Source organism: Myotis brandtii, unplaced genomic scaffold (genome assembly GCF_000412655.1).
Source record: "Myotis brandtii unplaced genomic scaffold, ASM41265v1 scaffold450, whole genome shotgun sequence".
Classification (NCBI taxonomy): Eukaryota; Metazoa; Chordata; class Mammalia; order Chiroptera; family Vespertilionidae; genus Myotis; species Myotis brandtii.
This window is the reverse complement of record NW_005367210.1, coordinates 1,005,922-1,023,524: the sequence shown is the minus strand read 5'-3', so window position 1 is coordinate 1,023,524 and position 17,603 is coordinate 1,005,922. Positions and strand designations below refer to the sequence as shown.

General features: G+C 47.0%; 1 pseudogene; it reads left to right on the top strand.

Annotated features, from left to right (window-relative positions):
* The first annotated feature begins 10,442 nt into the window (after positions 1-10,442).
* LOC102261901 lies at positions 10,443-12,692 on the top strand (annotated as a pseudogene).
* Positions 12,693-17,603: the final 4,911 nt, after the last annotated feature.

Genomic DNA, 17,603 nt, shown 5'->3' with positions numbered 1-17,603 from the left:
TGGCAAAAATCCTAGGGTAAGGATTAAAAAAAAAAAAGATGTCTCTGGAAACTGGAAAATTGCCTGAAGGGGATCATGATAGCTAGTCTCCAAAGATGGCCCCCAATGATCCCTGCATTCCCCTTGACTCTTGGCTTGACTATTAGCAGGCAGTGAAAGGAAAGTTCTGGGACTTCCAAGCCCAGGCCTGAAGAGGACTGCCAGCTTCCACTTCCTTCCTCTTGGAACACTAGCTCTTGGGCCCAAGCTACACAGAGAAGAATTGAGGCCCACAGCCCACCCAGCTGAGGACCCAGCCAACTGCCAGCACCAACTAGCCGCCAGGTTGAGTAAGCCATCTGGACATTCTGCCCAGTCGAGCCCACAGTCCACAGCCCAGCAATATCACGTGGCTAGAGAACACCCTCAGCTCAAGAAAAGCACAAAACTGAGATTTAATATATTGGTTTTGAAGTGGCTTATGTCATAGTGATGGATAACTGAAACGGGAGCAAGGGAGGAAGTAGGACACCAGTGAGCCGGCCATTGGGTTAGTTTAGGCAAGAAATGGAGGCTTTGACTGGAATGGTGGACGTGAGGGTAGATCCAGGACACACTTTAGTAACATAACTTTCAGGCTGGACTGAGGGAAAGAGTTATAATAGAAAAGCAGCAGTTCCTTGCCTGGCCTTCCTCACTGGAGAGAGAACTGTTTTAAACTCTTAACTCTCTTATAGTCACCACTGTATAGCACCAATTGTTTATACTGTGTTTTTTTAAGAAAGAAAGAAAATAAGATTAAAGTAAACTTTTATGTGGAAAGAGCCTTTATCTTAAGAAACAAAACCTCAAAGACCTAAAGAAAATTATTTGTAGATGTGGCCACTGGAAAATGGGAGGGGAAAAAAAAAAAAAAGCTATCATACAGTTAAAAGATGAGCCATAATGGAGAGAAAATATTAGTAAAATATAACAAAATCCTTATATCCTAAATAGATATACAATTCTAAATCAAAAGACAATCTAATGGAAAATAGCATTAAGCTGCTCTAAGAATTTTACATTATGTTTCTGCATCTTCCTGTATCACTTTTCAACATCTTTCCATGGCCTCTCATCCTCCATTAGACATGCCTGGGCTTCTTCACAACATGGTGGCTTCACTTCCAGTAGGTGAGAGGAGATACGTCTAGGCCTCTTTAAAGCCTCGGCTATAGAACTCACACAGTGTCACTTCTGCCACGTGCTACTGGTCATAACAAATCACAAGTCCAGCCCAGATTCAAGGGAGTGAAAAAACAAACTACCTCTCACTGCAAGGACTAACAAAGTTACATTGCAAGGGGGCATGGCTACAGGGAGGAGTGATTCATTGGGGACCGTTATAACACTTGAGCACACAATTTCTAAAACTGCCTTCTACCCTCACAAATGATAGTTTGGCTAGAACTGTTATTATAGATTAGTTTTTATTTTCCCTAAGAAGGAAATTATTGCTGCATTGTTTTGTAGTCTCCAGTGTTGAGAAGAGTGACGCCACTTTGATTTCTGTTACTTTATATGTGATCTCTTTTATTCCTCCCTGAAATCTGTCAGGATCTGCTACTTATGATTTTTTTATTGTTTATTTGTTAATCTTCACCAGAAGATATTTCTCTATTGATCTTTTTTTTTAGAGAGAGAGTGGAAGGGAGGGCCAGGGATTGAGTCTGCAATTGAGGTAGGTACCCTCAACAGGAATCAAATCTGAGACCCTTCAGTCTGCAGGTCGACATTCTAACCACTGAGCAAATTGGCTAGGGCTGCTTATCAATGGTTTGATGAAATTTCATAATATGGCTTTGTGGGGGGTCTTTTTTTTTTTTTTAATCTTCTGTTTTTCATTTACTCTGCTGGGCATTTGAAAAGTCATTTTAATCTGGAAATGTGTCCTTCAGTTTGGAACTTTTTCTTATGTTATTTATTTGATAGCTGTATTTTCCACAAATAGATTTTCTCACAAAATATATTAGAAGAGTGGTATTATTTTACATTTTTGCAAATCTCTTTAATGCTAGGCTTAATAGAAGACAATTCTCACATCTACTTCTGCATTCCATCTGTTGCAATGTGCTGTTTTGGTTGAAGTGTATGAAGAAATTCCAGCTAGGCACATTTACAAAAGAGCTTATGTCTGAACAGATAGTACAGAAACCAGTATAATTAGAAACCTGGCAACCACCTGTGTATCTTAGGACTTGGCTAATGGGGACTATTTGGTCAGTCATGTTTTTGAAAAGAATATATCCAACCTTATATTGGTATAAAATAAAACTGACTTTGTCTCCCTGTATAAACACCACTTAGCACTTCAATTGGAAGTCTGAATGTATAATTTTGTGAAGAAAGCTGTCAGAGAAATCATGTATCCACTAGGTAAATATAACTAGCCAGAGAGAATCTACAAAGTCAGATAACCTTCTAGCTGGTCTGACAGTTGCCATCATAAAGTGAATCAGCTGCCCAGAGAGTAACAACCCTCTTCCATCAGGGATTTGAGTGCATGGTGTGGACAGAAGACAAATCTTAGAGACCCCGAGAATGTGGGTAACTCATCACAAGCCACCAGGTATTCAACATGAAAGGATGGTGACAGTTGCATATGAAGAAGGTGTCGATATTCCATAGAACACAGACAGCAATGTAAGACCAAGTTTACAAACCCCTAAAATTTTCTGGCAAGAGAATGACTGGGTTTTTTTTAATGTACTTTGATCTGAGCAGGTAATTAGTAAGTAAATGATGGAGCATATTGATTCAGGCATCCAGAAGAAACCATCCTTTTACTCTGAAATCTTATCCTACCCATAACTTGAAATAAGTACCAAGTAATGCATCTAAATTTTCTTCCCTTGGATCAAAGAACAGGAACCTGGAGAGCAGAACCATAGCAAGGGTCATGGCAGGAGCAGCTGTGGTCCATTGGCTCTTGGTGTCTGTCAGGCAAGAGCAGAGGGTAGTGACAATCCACGTGAAAGCACAGACAAAAATATACTGGGATACTGCTCAGCAATATAAAGGACTAAACGACCAGTACACCCAGGTATATCAGTGAATCTCACAGACATACTGAGTAAAAGAAGGCAGACTTTTACCAAAGAGTACATTCCATGTGATTTTCTTTATCTGAAACTCTAACAGTGGTTCTCAACCTTCTGGCCCTTTAAATACAGTTCCTCATGTTGTGACCCAACCATAAAATTATTTTCGTTGCTACTTCATAACTATAATGTTGCTACTGTTATGAATCGTAATGTAAATATCTGATATGCAGGATGGTCTTAGGCGACCCAGAAATCAGATCAGTGCTTGTCTGAGGCCTGTGATGGAGAGAATTAACTGGGAAGGGGCGCGGGGAGGGGGGGGGGCGGTTTGGGTTGATAGAAATGTTATTTACCTTGGCTTTGGTTACATGGGTGTATATATTTGTCAAAACTCATGAAAATGTAACTTTTAAATGGATACATTTTGCATAAATTGCACCTTTAATTTAAAAATATATTTGGTTTTTCGCCCTAACCGGTTTGGCTCAGTGGATAGAGCGTTGGCCTGCGGACTCAAGGGTCCCAGGTTTGATTCCGGTCAAGGGCATGTACCTTGGTTGCGGGCACATCCCCAGTGGGGAGTGTGCAGGAGGCAGCTGATCGATGTTTCTCTCTCATCGATGTTTCTAACTCTCTATTCCTCTTCCTTCCTCTCTGTAAAAAATCAATAAAATATATTTAAAAATATATATATATATTTGGTTTTCAATTTTCAGACAAGATGGAGTAAATGGGTTTCACCCTATTCCTTCTACTTATTATGAGTAAACATTTGATGAAATACATAAAGCAATTATCAGGGTACTCTGATCGTGGGAAAAAGGTGGACTGGTGAGGCAATTTGGTTCTCAAGGGATGACCTAGTCAGGGGTCTTCAGGAGCTTTACTTTGTCCTGTATCCCAGCCTGGGCACTAGAGAAAGCCATGACCCAAAACTACCACCAGGCACAAAGTCCCAAGGAAAGCCTGCTTTCTTACATTAGAGGGCTGGGGAAGGACAGCAATTAAGGACAAGTCTTTTTCCAATACTTGCTCCTCTCCAGGCAAACACCATGAAAAAAGGCCCTCCTTCTCCCAGCAGGCTCTGCTCTATCAGCTCCACTTTGCACTAATGTGATCAGAGGGGGTGATCTGGAGACTGAAGGGGACCCCTGCCACGATCCTTGCCCTAAGCAAAGGTAACAGTGAGGCAGCACCCACTCCCTCACAGCTTGAGTGCATGGGGAGGGGTACAGAGAAGAGGGAGCTGCAGAAAGAGATTCTTTCAATTTGTGTATGAAGACCAGGCCACAACCCCAAGTGATCTATGTATGAAACTCACCAGAATTAATACAGCAGAAGCTTTGAGAACTGAACTATGAGATGGAATACTGTGTGGTTTCAGATTGGCCTCTGGGTAGCACACAAGCAGGGCAGACCAAAATAGCACTGACTTTGAAACTAAATTGACATTCAAACTCACAGAGCACAAAAGTGAGCCATGATGTGTGCATTCGGAACTTAAACAGGTTGAACACATGCTAAAATAGAAGATTTAAAAAGGAACCAGCGTCTCAGAACTTAATACCCCAAAAGTCCAGAATAAAATTAACTACTGCTTTATACCAAAAACCAGGAAGTCTCAACTGGAATGAGAAAGGGCAATCAACAGAAGCCAGCGACAAGGTGACACAAATATTGTGATTATCCGACAAGGATTTTAAAGCAGCTGTCATAATGAAAATAAGAAAGAAGTTTTAGAAAGCTTCAACAAGCCACCATAAACACTCTTTTTTGTTGTTAATCCTCACCTGAGGATACTTTTCCATTGATTTTTAGAGAGAGTGGGAGGGAGGGGAGAGAAACATTAATGTGAGAGAGACACATTGATTGGTCGCCTCCTGCACATGCGCCAGGTTTCAGATGGAGGATCGAGCCTGCAACCTAGGTATGTGCCTCTGACTGGAATCGAACCCAGAACCCTTCACTCCATGGGCAGGTGTTCTGTCCACTAAGCCAAACCAGCTAGGGCCACTATAAACACTCTTAAAACAGAAAATAGAGGGGTTCAGCAAAGAAATAGAAGATATAAAGAAAAAAATGGAAAAAAAGGAAAGAAAAGATGGAAGTTGTACAACTGAAAAATACAACAACAAATAAAAAATGTACTGGATGGGCACAGAATGGAGATGGCAGAGGAAAAAAGCAGGGAACTTAAAGATAGACCGATAAAATTTATACAACCTGAACAGATAAACAATTTATACAACGGAACAGAACTTCAGGGCCTGTGGGGAGTCCCGGAAGGAGAGGAGAAAGAGTGTAGTGTAGAAAGAGTGCCCGGCTGGTGTGGCTCAGTTGGTTTAGGGTTCGATTCCCAGTCAGGGCACATGCCCAGGTTGTGGGCTCGATCCCCAGTAGGGGTCGTGCAGGAGGCAGCTGTTTGATGTTTCTTATGGGTGTTTCTATCCTCTCGCTCTCTCTAAAAAAAAAATAATGTATTTTTTTAAATTAAAAAATATATATATACATACATATATATATGTTTTAGTGGAAAGAGACAAGAGGTTCTAGGCAGATAACGATGTCACCTTTTAACCAACATCAGCTGCAGCACAGTTCACCAGAAAGGAGAGAGCTGTGTGACAGGATTGAAAGATGTCATTTTGACCCCCGGCCAGCACTCTGGGGCCTCTGTAACAGCTGAACACTGGGAATGCTGGGAAAAGAGGTGGCCACAGTGGAAGCCATGAGACAACTCCAATGGCAGGGTTGTTGGGAGTTAGAGATGTCCAGAGCTTCAGAGATCAGCCTCTTCATGTAAGGGGCCCCTACAGAACATTAAAGGCAGTTGGGGGGTGGGGGGGGACGGAGAGAGAGAGAGAGTTAGTTGAGAAACATTGATCGGTTGCCTCCCATACATAGCCCAACGGCGGATCGAACCCGAGATCTAGGTATGTGCCGTGACCAGGAATTGAGCCTGAAACCTTTTGGTGTACAGGACGACACTCCAACCAACTAAGCCACCTGGCCAGGGCTGACCGTTGTTATTACTCATTTTATTTTGTGATTAATAAGGACAATAATTATGTTGTATGGGGAAGGACAGAAAGCAGCTGCTGCCTGGAGGCTAACTCCGTGTCAGGTTGACCTCACCTGAAACGTCACATCGACCTCTGAGAGGGGCTTTTGTCCATTTTTCAGGTGAGAAACCAAGGCTCTGTGAAGGGGGGAAATGAACGCAGGATCACACAATAAGTGGCAGGAGGAGGATTCACGCCCAAAGTCGGCCTGACTCCAAAGTGCAAGTCTGAAATGCGAGCGAGTGTTGAGATCCTGCCTGAGCAAAGCACAAGGATGTGGGCCGGGGTGGTCAAGGGGGGCTTGGAGGATGAGGTGCTGGGAGGGATGTCTACAGGGGAGGACAGTGAAGCTTGAGGACCATGTGAGGAGTCGGAACGGGGGTTCCAGCTTGAGCCCTGTCACTTCCCAGCTATAGTTTTCAAAGGCCCAAGATTCCATAGATAAGACTAAGACAGTGGTCTGGGCAGTGATCTTGGCTGGTGAGTATGACCTTTCCCTGCCCCATGTCTAAGAACTGGCCCCCCCAATTTCCTGTGGCTCACCTCACCCTGCATCTTAAGTAAGGAGTGCAGCCCCTGCCTGGAAGTCTGATGGCTGATGGTTAAAAACATAAACCTGGTGCAACTGGTGTGGCTCAGTGGTTGAGCGTCGGCCCATGGACCAGGAGGTCATGGGTTCAATTCCCAGTCAGGGCACATGCCTGGGTTGTGGGTTCAATCCCCAGTGTGGGGCATGCAGGAGGCAGCTGATCGATGATATTCTCTTATCACTGACTAGAGCAGCCATTCTCAACCTGTGGGTCACGACCCCTTTGGGGGTCAAACGACCCTTTCACAGGGGTCGCCTAAGACCATCGGAAAACACATATATAATTACATATTGTTTTTGTGATTAATCACTATGCTTTAATTATGTTCAATTTGTAACAATGAAATTGGGGGTCACCACAACATGAGGAACTGTATTAAAGGGTCTCGGCATTAGGAAGGTTGAGAACCACTGGACTAGAGGCCTGGTGCACAAAATTCTTGCACTGGGTGGGGGGTCCCCTCAGCCCGGCCTGCGCCCTCTCTCAGTCCAGGAGCCCTTGGGGGATGTCCAACTGCGGTGGAGCACACCGCTGCTGTGCTCGCCAGCCGTGAGCCGGGCTTCTGGATAAGTGGGATCCCCCCGTGAGAGGGGGTAGCTCCTGCATTGAGCGGGATTGGGCCAAAATGGCTTTCTGACATCCCCCTAGGTGTCCTGGATTGCTGGATTATGAGAGGGCACAGGCCAGGCCCAGGGACCCCACTGGTTCACTATCGAGGCCGGGGAGGGACACGGGAGGTTGGCCAGCTGGGGAGAGACTTCGGGAGGGCTCCAGGGCGTGTCCAGCCCATCTTGCTCAGTCCCGATCAGCCAGACCCCAGCAGCAAGCTAACCTACCGGCTGGAGTGTCTGCCTCCTGGGGGTCAGTGCACGTCATAGTGAGCGATTGAGCAGCCTTAGCATATCATTAGCATAGTATGCTTTGATTGGTTGAATGGACAACTGGACACTTAGCATATTAGGCTTTTATTATATAGGATGTTTCTATCTCTCTCTCCCTCTCTCTAAAATCAATAAAAACATGCCCTAACCGGTTTGGCTCAGTGGATAGAGCATCGGCCTGCAGACTCAAGGGTCCCGGGTTCGATTCTGGTCAAGGGCATGTACCTTGATTGCGGGCACATCCCCAGTGGGGAGTGTGCAGGAGGCAGCTGATCGATGTTTCTCTCTCATCGATGTTTCTAACTCTCTATCCCTCTCCCTTCCTCTCTGTGGAAAATCAATAAAATATATTTTAAAAAATCAATAAAAACATATAAAAACAAACAAACATAAACTTGGCTTGGAGTCCCAGATCCACCACCTCCTTCCTAGATGAGTGACCACTTCTTTTCCTTAAGCTTAGTGTCCTAAACCATAAAGTAGGGTCATCATATTGACCTCAAAGGGTAGTTGTAATAATGAAACAAAATACTAATACCTGATATTTATTGGATAATTGTTATATGCCAACACTCTTCTAAAAGTTCTTATTAAATCTTCCCAACTACTCTATGAAGCTATTATTGCCATTTATAGATATGACAATTGAGAACAAGAGTGATGATGTCACTTGCCCCACCCCATACCTCTGTTCTGCTTAGCTCAATGCCTGACTCACAGGAAAAGGTAACTATGATCATAACTAGTTCTGATGCACTGGCCCCACACACATCTTAACGTTTCTGGAATCAGGATGTGCCCCACCGTTGATGCGGAAGGAACATGCCAGCCAGCAGGCGGAAGGTGACTTAGTCATTGTCTGCTGTCTAATTGCCTGGATGGAATTTTACCAGATCTCAAATATTGCATAAAATGACTTCTAAAATGATGCCACTTGAAAATAAAAGGTTATTGAGTGTATGGAAGGCTAGCATTGGCCAGGCAATGCAGTTAGAAGTGAAAATCGCCAAATTCAACCAAGGAAAGTTTAGACTCTAAATGTGAAGAATTTTGATCAAATCACCAATGGAGATGTGTTGTACAACTTTATAAATAAAAACATAACCAATGTCATTTATTTCTTTCCTCACCCAAGGATATTTTTTCATTGGTTTTTAGGAAGAGAGAAATATCGATGTGAAGCTACATGAGTTAGTTGCCTTCTGCACACACCCTGACCAGGGCCTGGGCCTGGAGGAGCCTGCAACCCAATGAAGGTGTTGTGCTCTTGACTGGAATTAAACCCAGGACCCTTGGGTCTTCAGGCCGATGTGCCATCCACTGAGCCAAACCGGCTACGGTCAGTGTTAGTTTTTGATAAGGGGCATTCCTGATATGCTTATTTTTTATCCATAAGTTGTTATTAAGTAGATATATTTTCCTTTTAAAAATCATCTTATAGCCCTAGCCAGTTTTGCTCAGTGGATAGAGCGTTGGCCCAAAGACTGAAGGGTCTCAGGTTCAATTCCAGTCAAGGATACATAACTCAGTTGTAGGCTCGATCCCTGGCCCAGGTTGGGGCGCATGGGAGAGGCCACCAATCGATGTGTCTCTCTGTCTTTCCCTCTCCCTTTCACTCTCTCTAAAAATCAAGGCAAAAATATCCTCCGGTGAGGATTAACCAAAAATAAATAAATACGTAAACAAACAAGTAATAAAAATAATCTTATAATTGATGATGCCATAAAATCAAGCAAAACAGTCAAGACTCTTTTGGTTGTTAGCAACAGAAAATCCTTTTCCAACTGGCTTGAGTGAAGAGGCATTTCATTGACTCTTGAACCTGAAAAGCATAAGGGTAGGCACAGCTAGATGGGAGAGATAAGGCTACATCAGCAGGTCCTGATCTCTCCGCCCCCAGCTCTGCCTTCTTTCCAACAGCTCCATTCCCATGGCTGCCAGCAACTCCCGCCCCCAATCCTGCCAGGTTTGGTGCTTCCAGACTTATCTACAGTGTTTCCACATCTTGTGGTTCAAAGCCGACACCCACCAGCTGGCTGGCTGGCCTGAAAGTCCTCTGTGGGAGGGAGCTTAGCTGCAGCAGTTTGATTGGTGGTGGGAGGGGCTGGTCTTAAAGCTTTGTTAACATAATAAGCACTTTATTTTATCTAGATCAGTGGTTCTCAACCTTCCTAATGCCGAGACCCTTTAATACAGTTCCTCATGTTGTGGTGACCCCCAATTTCATTGTTACAAATTGAACATAATTAAAGCATAGTGATTAATCACAAAAACAATATGTAATTATATATGTGTTTTCCGATGGTCTTAGGTGACCCCTGTGAAAGGGTCGTTCAACCCCCAAAGGGGTCTCGACCCACAGGTTGAGAACCGATGATCTAGATGGTGCGTCTTTTTTGGGTGATGGAGAGGCTTTTGATGGAGATTTGAAGGGGTTAAGCAATAATTAAAGCATAGTGATTAATCACAAAAACAATATGTAATTATATATGTGTTTTCCGATGGTCTTAGGTGACCCCTGTGAAAGGGTCGTTCAACCCCCAAAGGGGTCGCGACCCACAGGTTGAGAACCGCTGATCTAGATGGTGCGTCTTTTTTGGGTGACGGAGAGGCTTTTGATGGAGATTTGAAGGGGTTAAGCGCCCACCAGCTCACCCCTTGGTGCCATTCTTGTCATCACCAATTTAAATTAGAGGAAGCATGGCGCTGGGTTTAGGGAGCTCAGTCAGCCACAGGGGCAGCTGTGGTACCGAGCAAGTCCAGGCAGCACTGTTGACAACTATATCCAGCTCTTGCAGAATACATACACCCCGTTCTCCACACACAGTGTGAGGTTTCTCCAGGTACATGACTGAGAAGTTTGACTGCCTCTAATGCAGAGGAAGAGGTAGGGGAGAAGGATGGCCGCCACTCCTGCCTGAAGTGCTCTGACAGGTTGTGTGTCAACACCGGTGTGGAATGCCACCAGCCCGTCAGTGCGACTTCAAGGAGGTGCATTGTAAGAATTGCCACGGCTTCCATTGTGCAAGGTGCCTTCAGCCATTGGCCAATGAGACCTCTGTGGCCGAGAACAAGATCCTGTGCAACAAATGCTACACGTGGGAGGACTTCCCCAAGTGCAAGGGCTGCTTCAAACTGATTGTGGAAGGAGTCAAGGGGTCCATCTGGCACAAAGACTGCATGCAAGTCATTGGGACTGGAAGCTTCTTCCCTAATGGGGAGGACTTGTACTGCATGACTTGCCACAAGGCCAACCTCGCCAAGCATTGCATGAAGTGCAGCAAGGGTTGCTTCTTCTATCCTAAGCCCTTCCTTTTTTCACTGTCCCCAGCTTTAATAAACGTACTCTCAAAATCACCTGGACTCATATTGTGAAATCTTTTCTGCATGAAGTCAAGAACCCATACACTACTGGCCGGCCCTAGGAAGACCTGCTCCGGGCCCGGGCCCTTTCTGGTGACACATGGACAAGATTTTTCCAGCTGGTAGGACTTTTAAACAAGGATGATAACTAAGGACAATATTTATGACAAATCTGTCAATGATACAAGTGAAAAAGGGAAACTGTGAGAAAGTATATACAGCATGAGTGTGTGTGTGTGTGCACATACGTGTGTAAAATTTACAGTGGTTAAGAGCATAGGATCTGGAGCTAGATTGCTTATCAGTGGTTCTCAACCTTCCTAATGCCGTGACCCTTTAATACAGTTCCTCATGTTGTGGTGACCCCCCAATTTCATTGTTACAAATTGAACATAATTAAAGCATAATGATTAATTACAAAAACAACATGTAATTATATATGTGTTTTCCGATGGTCTTAGGCGACCCCTGTGAAAGGGTCGTTCAACCCCCAAAGGGGTCGCAACCCACAGGTTGAGAACCACTGGATTAGATTCAAATCTTGCTTTCACCTCCTACTTATCTGGGGCATTTTACTTAAACTCTCCATACCTCAAATCTCATCTGTAAATAGGGCTAACATAGGTGTAAGGCAAGGATTCCATGGGATAATTCATCTAAGGCAGTGGTTCTCAACCTTCTGGCCCTTTAAATACAGTTCCTCATGTTGTGACCCAACCATAAAATTATTTTCGTTGCTACTTCATAACTGTGCTAGGGTGAGGGACTGCGGCATGGAAGGGTTACAGAATGTTACAGAATGTGCTGAGGGGAGGAAATAAGACATGAGAAATTGAATGTGCTCAGAGGAAGGGGGATGTATGAGGAAGAATTGTGTTGCCAGGATATGAAGAAGGATTGTGTATGTGCTGGGAGGAGGGACTGACGTATGGAGGGGAGTTGCAGGGTTAGGAACCATGGAAGAAAAATTGCTAGATTGTCTTAGACCAGTCAGGTGTGACTCTGTTTACCCCCATTTTTGTGCTTGTGAACTTTCTGTGAATTTCTAAGGTAACACTGTTTTGCTATAAAAATCATAATGCACACTTGCTCTTTGCCACATGCTCCGAATCTCCCAGAGGGGGGGATAGGTGCTGTGGTCAGCTGGCCAGCTTAATAAAAGGCTATTAAATTTAAATTCGGAGTCGGTGGTCTATCTCGTTGAGCCAACCCATAACTTGCTACTTCATAACTGTAATGTTGCTACTGTTATGAATTGTAATGTAAATATCTGATATGCAGGATGGTCTTAGGCGACCCTTGTGAAAGGGTCGTTCGACCGCCAAAGGGGTCGCGACCCACAGGTTGAGAACCGCGATCTAAGGTGTTTAACTCAGGTCCTGGTGTTGGTGGAAGTAGGGTGTCTACTGGTGGAAGTGAGAGGATCCCTTTCCCCACTGGGTGCTGGGGGTTGGGTTTTTATGATACCTTGAGAAAAGACTTTCCTAAGACTTACATGATGGGTTGAATGATTTTTATTAGCATGGAGTTATATACCTCAGTTTCAAAAGTCCCATTTCCCTTAATCCAGGCCTGGAAGAGGTGCAGCTGGGGATTCAGCAGAGCTAGAAGCAGAGCCAGTGTGCAGTTTCTGTTCCACGGTGGAGCTAAGTCTGGCACAGAATCCGGCTAGTCACAGTGCATTACGTGCGGGTCCACGTGGCTGTGGGCTATGTGGGCAAATGCAGAGCCTGAGAGCCCTGCAAGCCAGGTGTCAGGTGGGCAGCAGAGATAAGGGGCAAGAGGGCCTGGAGGGAACTCCCTTTGTTGAGGAGCTTATGTGTCTCAGATTTCACACCCCTGCAGTGGCCACGCTTATTCTGGCCAATGACCTGCTCCCAGGTGTGACACACGTAATCACCTTTCCTAGTCATCAGACCTTACTGGGCATGCCTATACTGTTCAGCCTTCCCTCTGCTCCTTTTCTGTTAATTAATAACTGGGTTAATTACAACGGTATTATTGGCATACAGTAAGTGCTCAGACAATGTTAGTGGTTAATCTTGTCAGTCTCCTGTGCAGGGGCCTCATTCCCACAGCCTCTACAGCCGACTCCACCCTGCTCCGGAACCCAGCACCCCTCTGCCGCCGGCTGCCCATTGTTCCTGCCTTCCTGCTCTGGCTGCTCCAAGAATCCTGCAGGAGCAGCTCCAGCCCAGGATGGAAAAGCACCCGGGCTCTGGCTGCCCCTCCCCCTCCTTTATGGGCCTCCAGCCAGGCCTCTCCCGCCTCCAGCGCCCACGGGGTGGGTGGTGGGGGAGAGAAGGGGGAGGCGGGGAAGAAGCGATGTGTGAGCACTGGACTGCGAGTCCTGGGGCCTCAGTTTCCTCTCTGGAAAAATAGAAAACCTCACAGGACCACATAAGGGTTCAATGAGACCACACGTGCAGGAGGCTGAGCCCCATGCCTGGCTTCCCACCGTGAACACTTCTGTCCTCAGAGGTATGCCTCACTCAGGTCAGCTTTCAGAATGCGGCTCCCGACTGGTTCAGCCCCTAGTGTCTGGGCCTGAACAGATCTTCGGAAGATCAGCTTCCTCTCCCTGCAATCGCCCCTCCACCAGCACCAGGCACAAAGCGGGTGAAAGGGTTGGGCAGCTTTCCCAGGCTGGCAGCCAGAGAGACAGGGTCTGGAGTCCTTGCATCCTGGCTCTGCTACAGAAGTGCTGTGTGACCTTGTGCAAGGCCTTCCCCCTCTGGGCCCTGTCTCCTTCCTCTCCTGGCTTAGGGAGCAGGTTTGGCTCCTCGGCCTGGCTGTCCCACTGGCTGGTTGGGTTACTCTGGCAAAGCTGACCCCTCCAGGGCTCAGTTTGTTTTATCTGCAAAATGGAATGCCGGGAGATTAATGAGACGACTCCTGATCTCCAGATGTTTTCTTTGGTTTTCTGTCGCCCTCTCCCCCATTTCTCTGTTCAGAAGAGGGACTGTGCCACCCACCTGGGGCAGGCTATGGGAGGCTTCCGGAGACTAAATCTGAGCCTTAGCAGCATGTCTTCCTGTGCTGGGCAGGACCAGGCCAGGCGTTGGATATGCTTTCTCCCCATCCTGATCCCCAGAAGCAGAGAGGGCCTCTGTGTCCACAGGCTGGCTCTGACATGCCATGGACACACTGGGCAGCGTGCCCATGGTGCCGGAGCGAACCTCCTGTCAGCAGAGGGAGTTTGCTCAAGATCTCAGGGGAAGGACCTGGGGCTTACACCTCACATCGCAGCTTCAGAGCTAACCCTGTTCTCAGAATAACTTACTGGAGGTTACCGTACCTGCTGGCCTCGCCCCATCACGCTGCCTTCCTTTCCACTTCCCTCTTCTTTGCTCCCTAGTCTGTGGACTGCTGCAGGAACCCCCAAACCTTCTGTGGCACAAAACAGTTGATCTCTTTCCAGTTTTGAAGGGGACAGGTGAGGGGGGTTTGGATGCTCCCAGATTCTCCATCAACTCTCAGAGCCATCTCAAATAAAGGCACCCCAAAGACATCGTAGGAATGTATTGTGCCTCAGTAAGCACACACAGCCTCGGGAAAGCCTCTCTGGCCTGTGTCCTCCAAGCCCCTCTTCGCCAAGCTCCTGCTTTCGAATGTGTCCACCCGAATTCATCAACGGGCTCAGCAGGGCAAAGGCTTTCCACCAAAAATAACGCCCTCTGCGGAAGGCTGCTTGGAGGATAAAGGCATGTTTCCCCATGCTGCTCACCTATTCCAATGAATCTTCACTCAGGTTCCTCAGGTCAGGAAGTGCTGTCCCTATTTTACAGCAATGGAGCCTAGACGGCTGGCCAGCTTGGTGGGTAGGACTATCGGGCATCACAGCCCCAGGTTCTGGAATGCCAGCCGTCCTTTCTTCTCAGCACTCTCAGTCCAGGTGGGTCCCAGCAGGCTCCACTGCCGGACACAGCTGCCCCCCCTGCCCTGCACAGGTGATCGCAGCGCCCTGGCAGACCCTGATCAGGTCTGAGGTCATCATCAATGTCATTCTCCATATTATTTCCCAAGCTCTGCCCTCAGGCAGGTGGTGGGATGGCATATCTCTGCACCCTTGTGATTGGGTTGGGGTCATGTGACTAGTCTTGGCCAAGGAAGTACGAGAAGTGACATTAGTCCCTCAGCCTGGAGCCTTTTATTGCCAAGTGAAGACCCTCCCCCACTGCGGAGGCTACTGGTAGCCCCTGAGATAGATGGTGGCTGCAAAACACCCTGGGCCCTGGAGTGAGGAGCCCTGAAGAGCCCTGCCAGCCCCCCACGGGTATGTGGTGTGTGTGACAAATAAATAGCTTCATGTTAGGAGCCGCTAAGATCTGGGCTGTTTGTTCTGCAGCGTGACCCAGCCTACCTTGCCTCGTCCAAATCTCCAGAAAGCAAAACCCCGTCAGGAGCTGAGAGGTGACCTGGAGGACCTTCTGCCTCTGGAGACCTGTTTGTATTCTTTTATGAGATGGCCAGTCAGGTGCAGCACAGAGGAGAGGCTCAGAAAAAGTTTCTTAGACTCTCTGGTCCTAGAGACGGGAGGCACGCATGCCACTCAGGGCCCCGTGGTCTCTGCTGCCGGTGGCCCGGCCACTGCACCGGGAGAAATACAGGATCCGAGGGACAGAATGGAGAAGGTGATCACTTCTAGAGTAACCATCTCAGGGAGAGTCCAACCTAAACTTATGGTCCAGAAAGGATGCAAGTAATTTCTTTATGTCTGATCTTCTACCACATTAAGAACTGTGCTGCGCCAGCTCGGCCATGGGTGAACCTGAGAGGGGGGTGGTGAAGTATTAGAAAAGACAGACAAGAGAATAAAGCTGGGGCTAGGTGGGACGCTGCCCTCTGATTAGAGAGACAGTGCCATGGCCTGCAAGCCGAGTCTTTATTTTATAGCCAGATTCCACGAGGCAAAGTAAGGGCGTGGTCAAGGGTTTACAATGTTCAAATCTACTCAATTACATGCACCTGATCAAGCTTTGTTTACTTGCTGCACCTCCCGCAGCCCATATCACTCAGCCACGTGGGACCACAGGTTCGGACCATAAGGTAACCTGCCCAAACACTGTAGCCGCTTTCCACAAAGAACAGTAATGGATCGTTTCTCACTTGGATAATGCAGTAATCCAATAACATGGATGGAAATATAATAGTTCAAATGTAGTTAGCACGTCCCCTGAGCCAGGCATTAAGCGAGAGTACTTTATTTGTGCTAATAAATACAAAGTGAAATCATTTTCCCCACCTCACAGGTGAGGAAACTGAGGCCCAGAGAGGTCATTTGCCCAAGGTCACGTAGCCTAACAGTACGGATTTGAGCCTAAGCTGTGCCCCCTTCAGGATGTCACGTCCGGGTATTGTGAGGCCTTATAGGTCAGGGTCTCTGGCCAGTGCCTGCACTACCAGGCAAGGGGCTGAGGTGCTGGGTGGGGCTAAGTGGGGGACAAGTGTGAGGAACTGTCGGACATTAGCCCCCTGGGCCTCTGACTCGGCTACCACCTGGGACATCTGTGACTCAGCCGTGAGGGATGGGAGACTCCTGGAGCCCAGGCAGCTCCATGCGACTTACAGTCAAAGCCTGGCCTTCCCCCTCGGGCTGCGTGGCCTTGGACAAGGTGCTTCACTCTCTGAAGCCGGGGCTGCTGTGAACAACAGAGGAAACCGGGTAATGCCCCAGGCCCAGCAGAGCACCCAACATGGAGAAGGGGCCAACCAAAGGCCTCTTCCTGTTATCATCATCCCACGGTGAGGAGTCAGCCACGGTGACATGCCATCCAGATTCCATGCAGAGGCAGGAGTGCACCGCGGGTACTTCTCTGCCCAGAGCCCTGCTGCAGGTAAGGCCATTTTCACTTGAACCAGATAACTTGTATTTCTGTAGCTTATAGCTGGACTGAGTCCATGAGGAAGTCGGAAACTAACATTTACTGAGCTCCAGCTGTGTCCTAGGTAATGTGTATGACTAATTCATTTAATCCTCAAGATAAGCCTGTAAAGCAGGTCCCAATATCCCCATTTGTAGATGTGGAAAGGGTAGCTCAGAGAGGTTTAGTAATGGGCAACGTCATAGATCTGGGCCTCAGATTTGATGCTGCAGCCCCGCCTAGCCCATCTTTTATTTATTTATTTAAAATGTATTTTTATTGATTTCAGAGAGGAAGGGAGAGGGAGAGAGAGAGATAGAAACACCAATGATGAGAAGCATTGATTGCCTGCCTCCTGCAGGCCCCACACAGGGGGTCGAATCCGCAACCCGGGCATGTGCCCTTGACCAGAATTGAAACTGGGACCCTTCAGTCTGTAGGCCAACCCTCTATCCACTGAGCCAAACCTGCTAGGGCCCAGCCCATCTTTTAAATAAGTGAGCCATTGAATTTATCACTGTGATTGATTTTCCCAGGAGGGGTATTTATTCACTCAGTAAGTACTTACTGAGAGTCCACTGTGTGCTGGGCAGGGTGCGAGGCCCTCGGGCGGGGGTGGGAACATCTGGCCCTCGGGCCGAATAAGGCCCAGGAAACCATTTGTTCTGGCCCTGCCATGGCATAAGGGATGAGTTAATTAAATGTTTGACCAAATATAGCAGGCTAATTTTTTTAAAAATATATTTTATTGATTTTTTACAGAGAGGAAGGGAGAGAGATA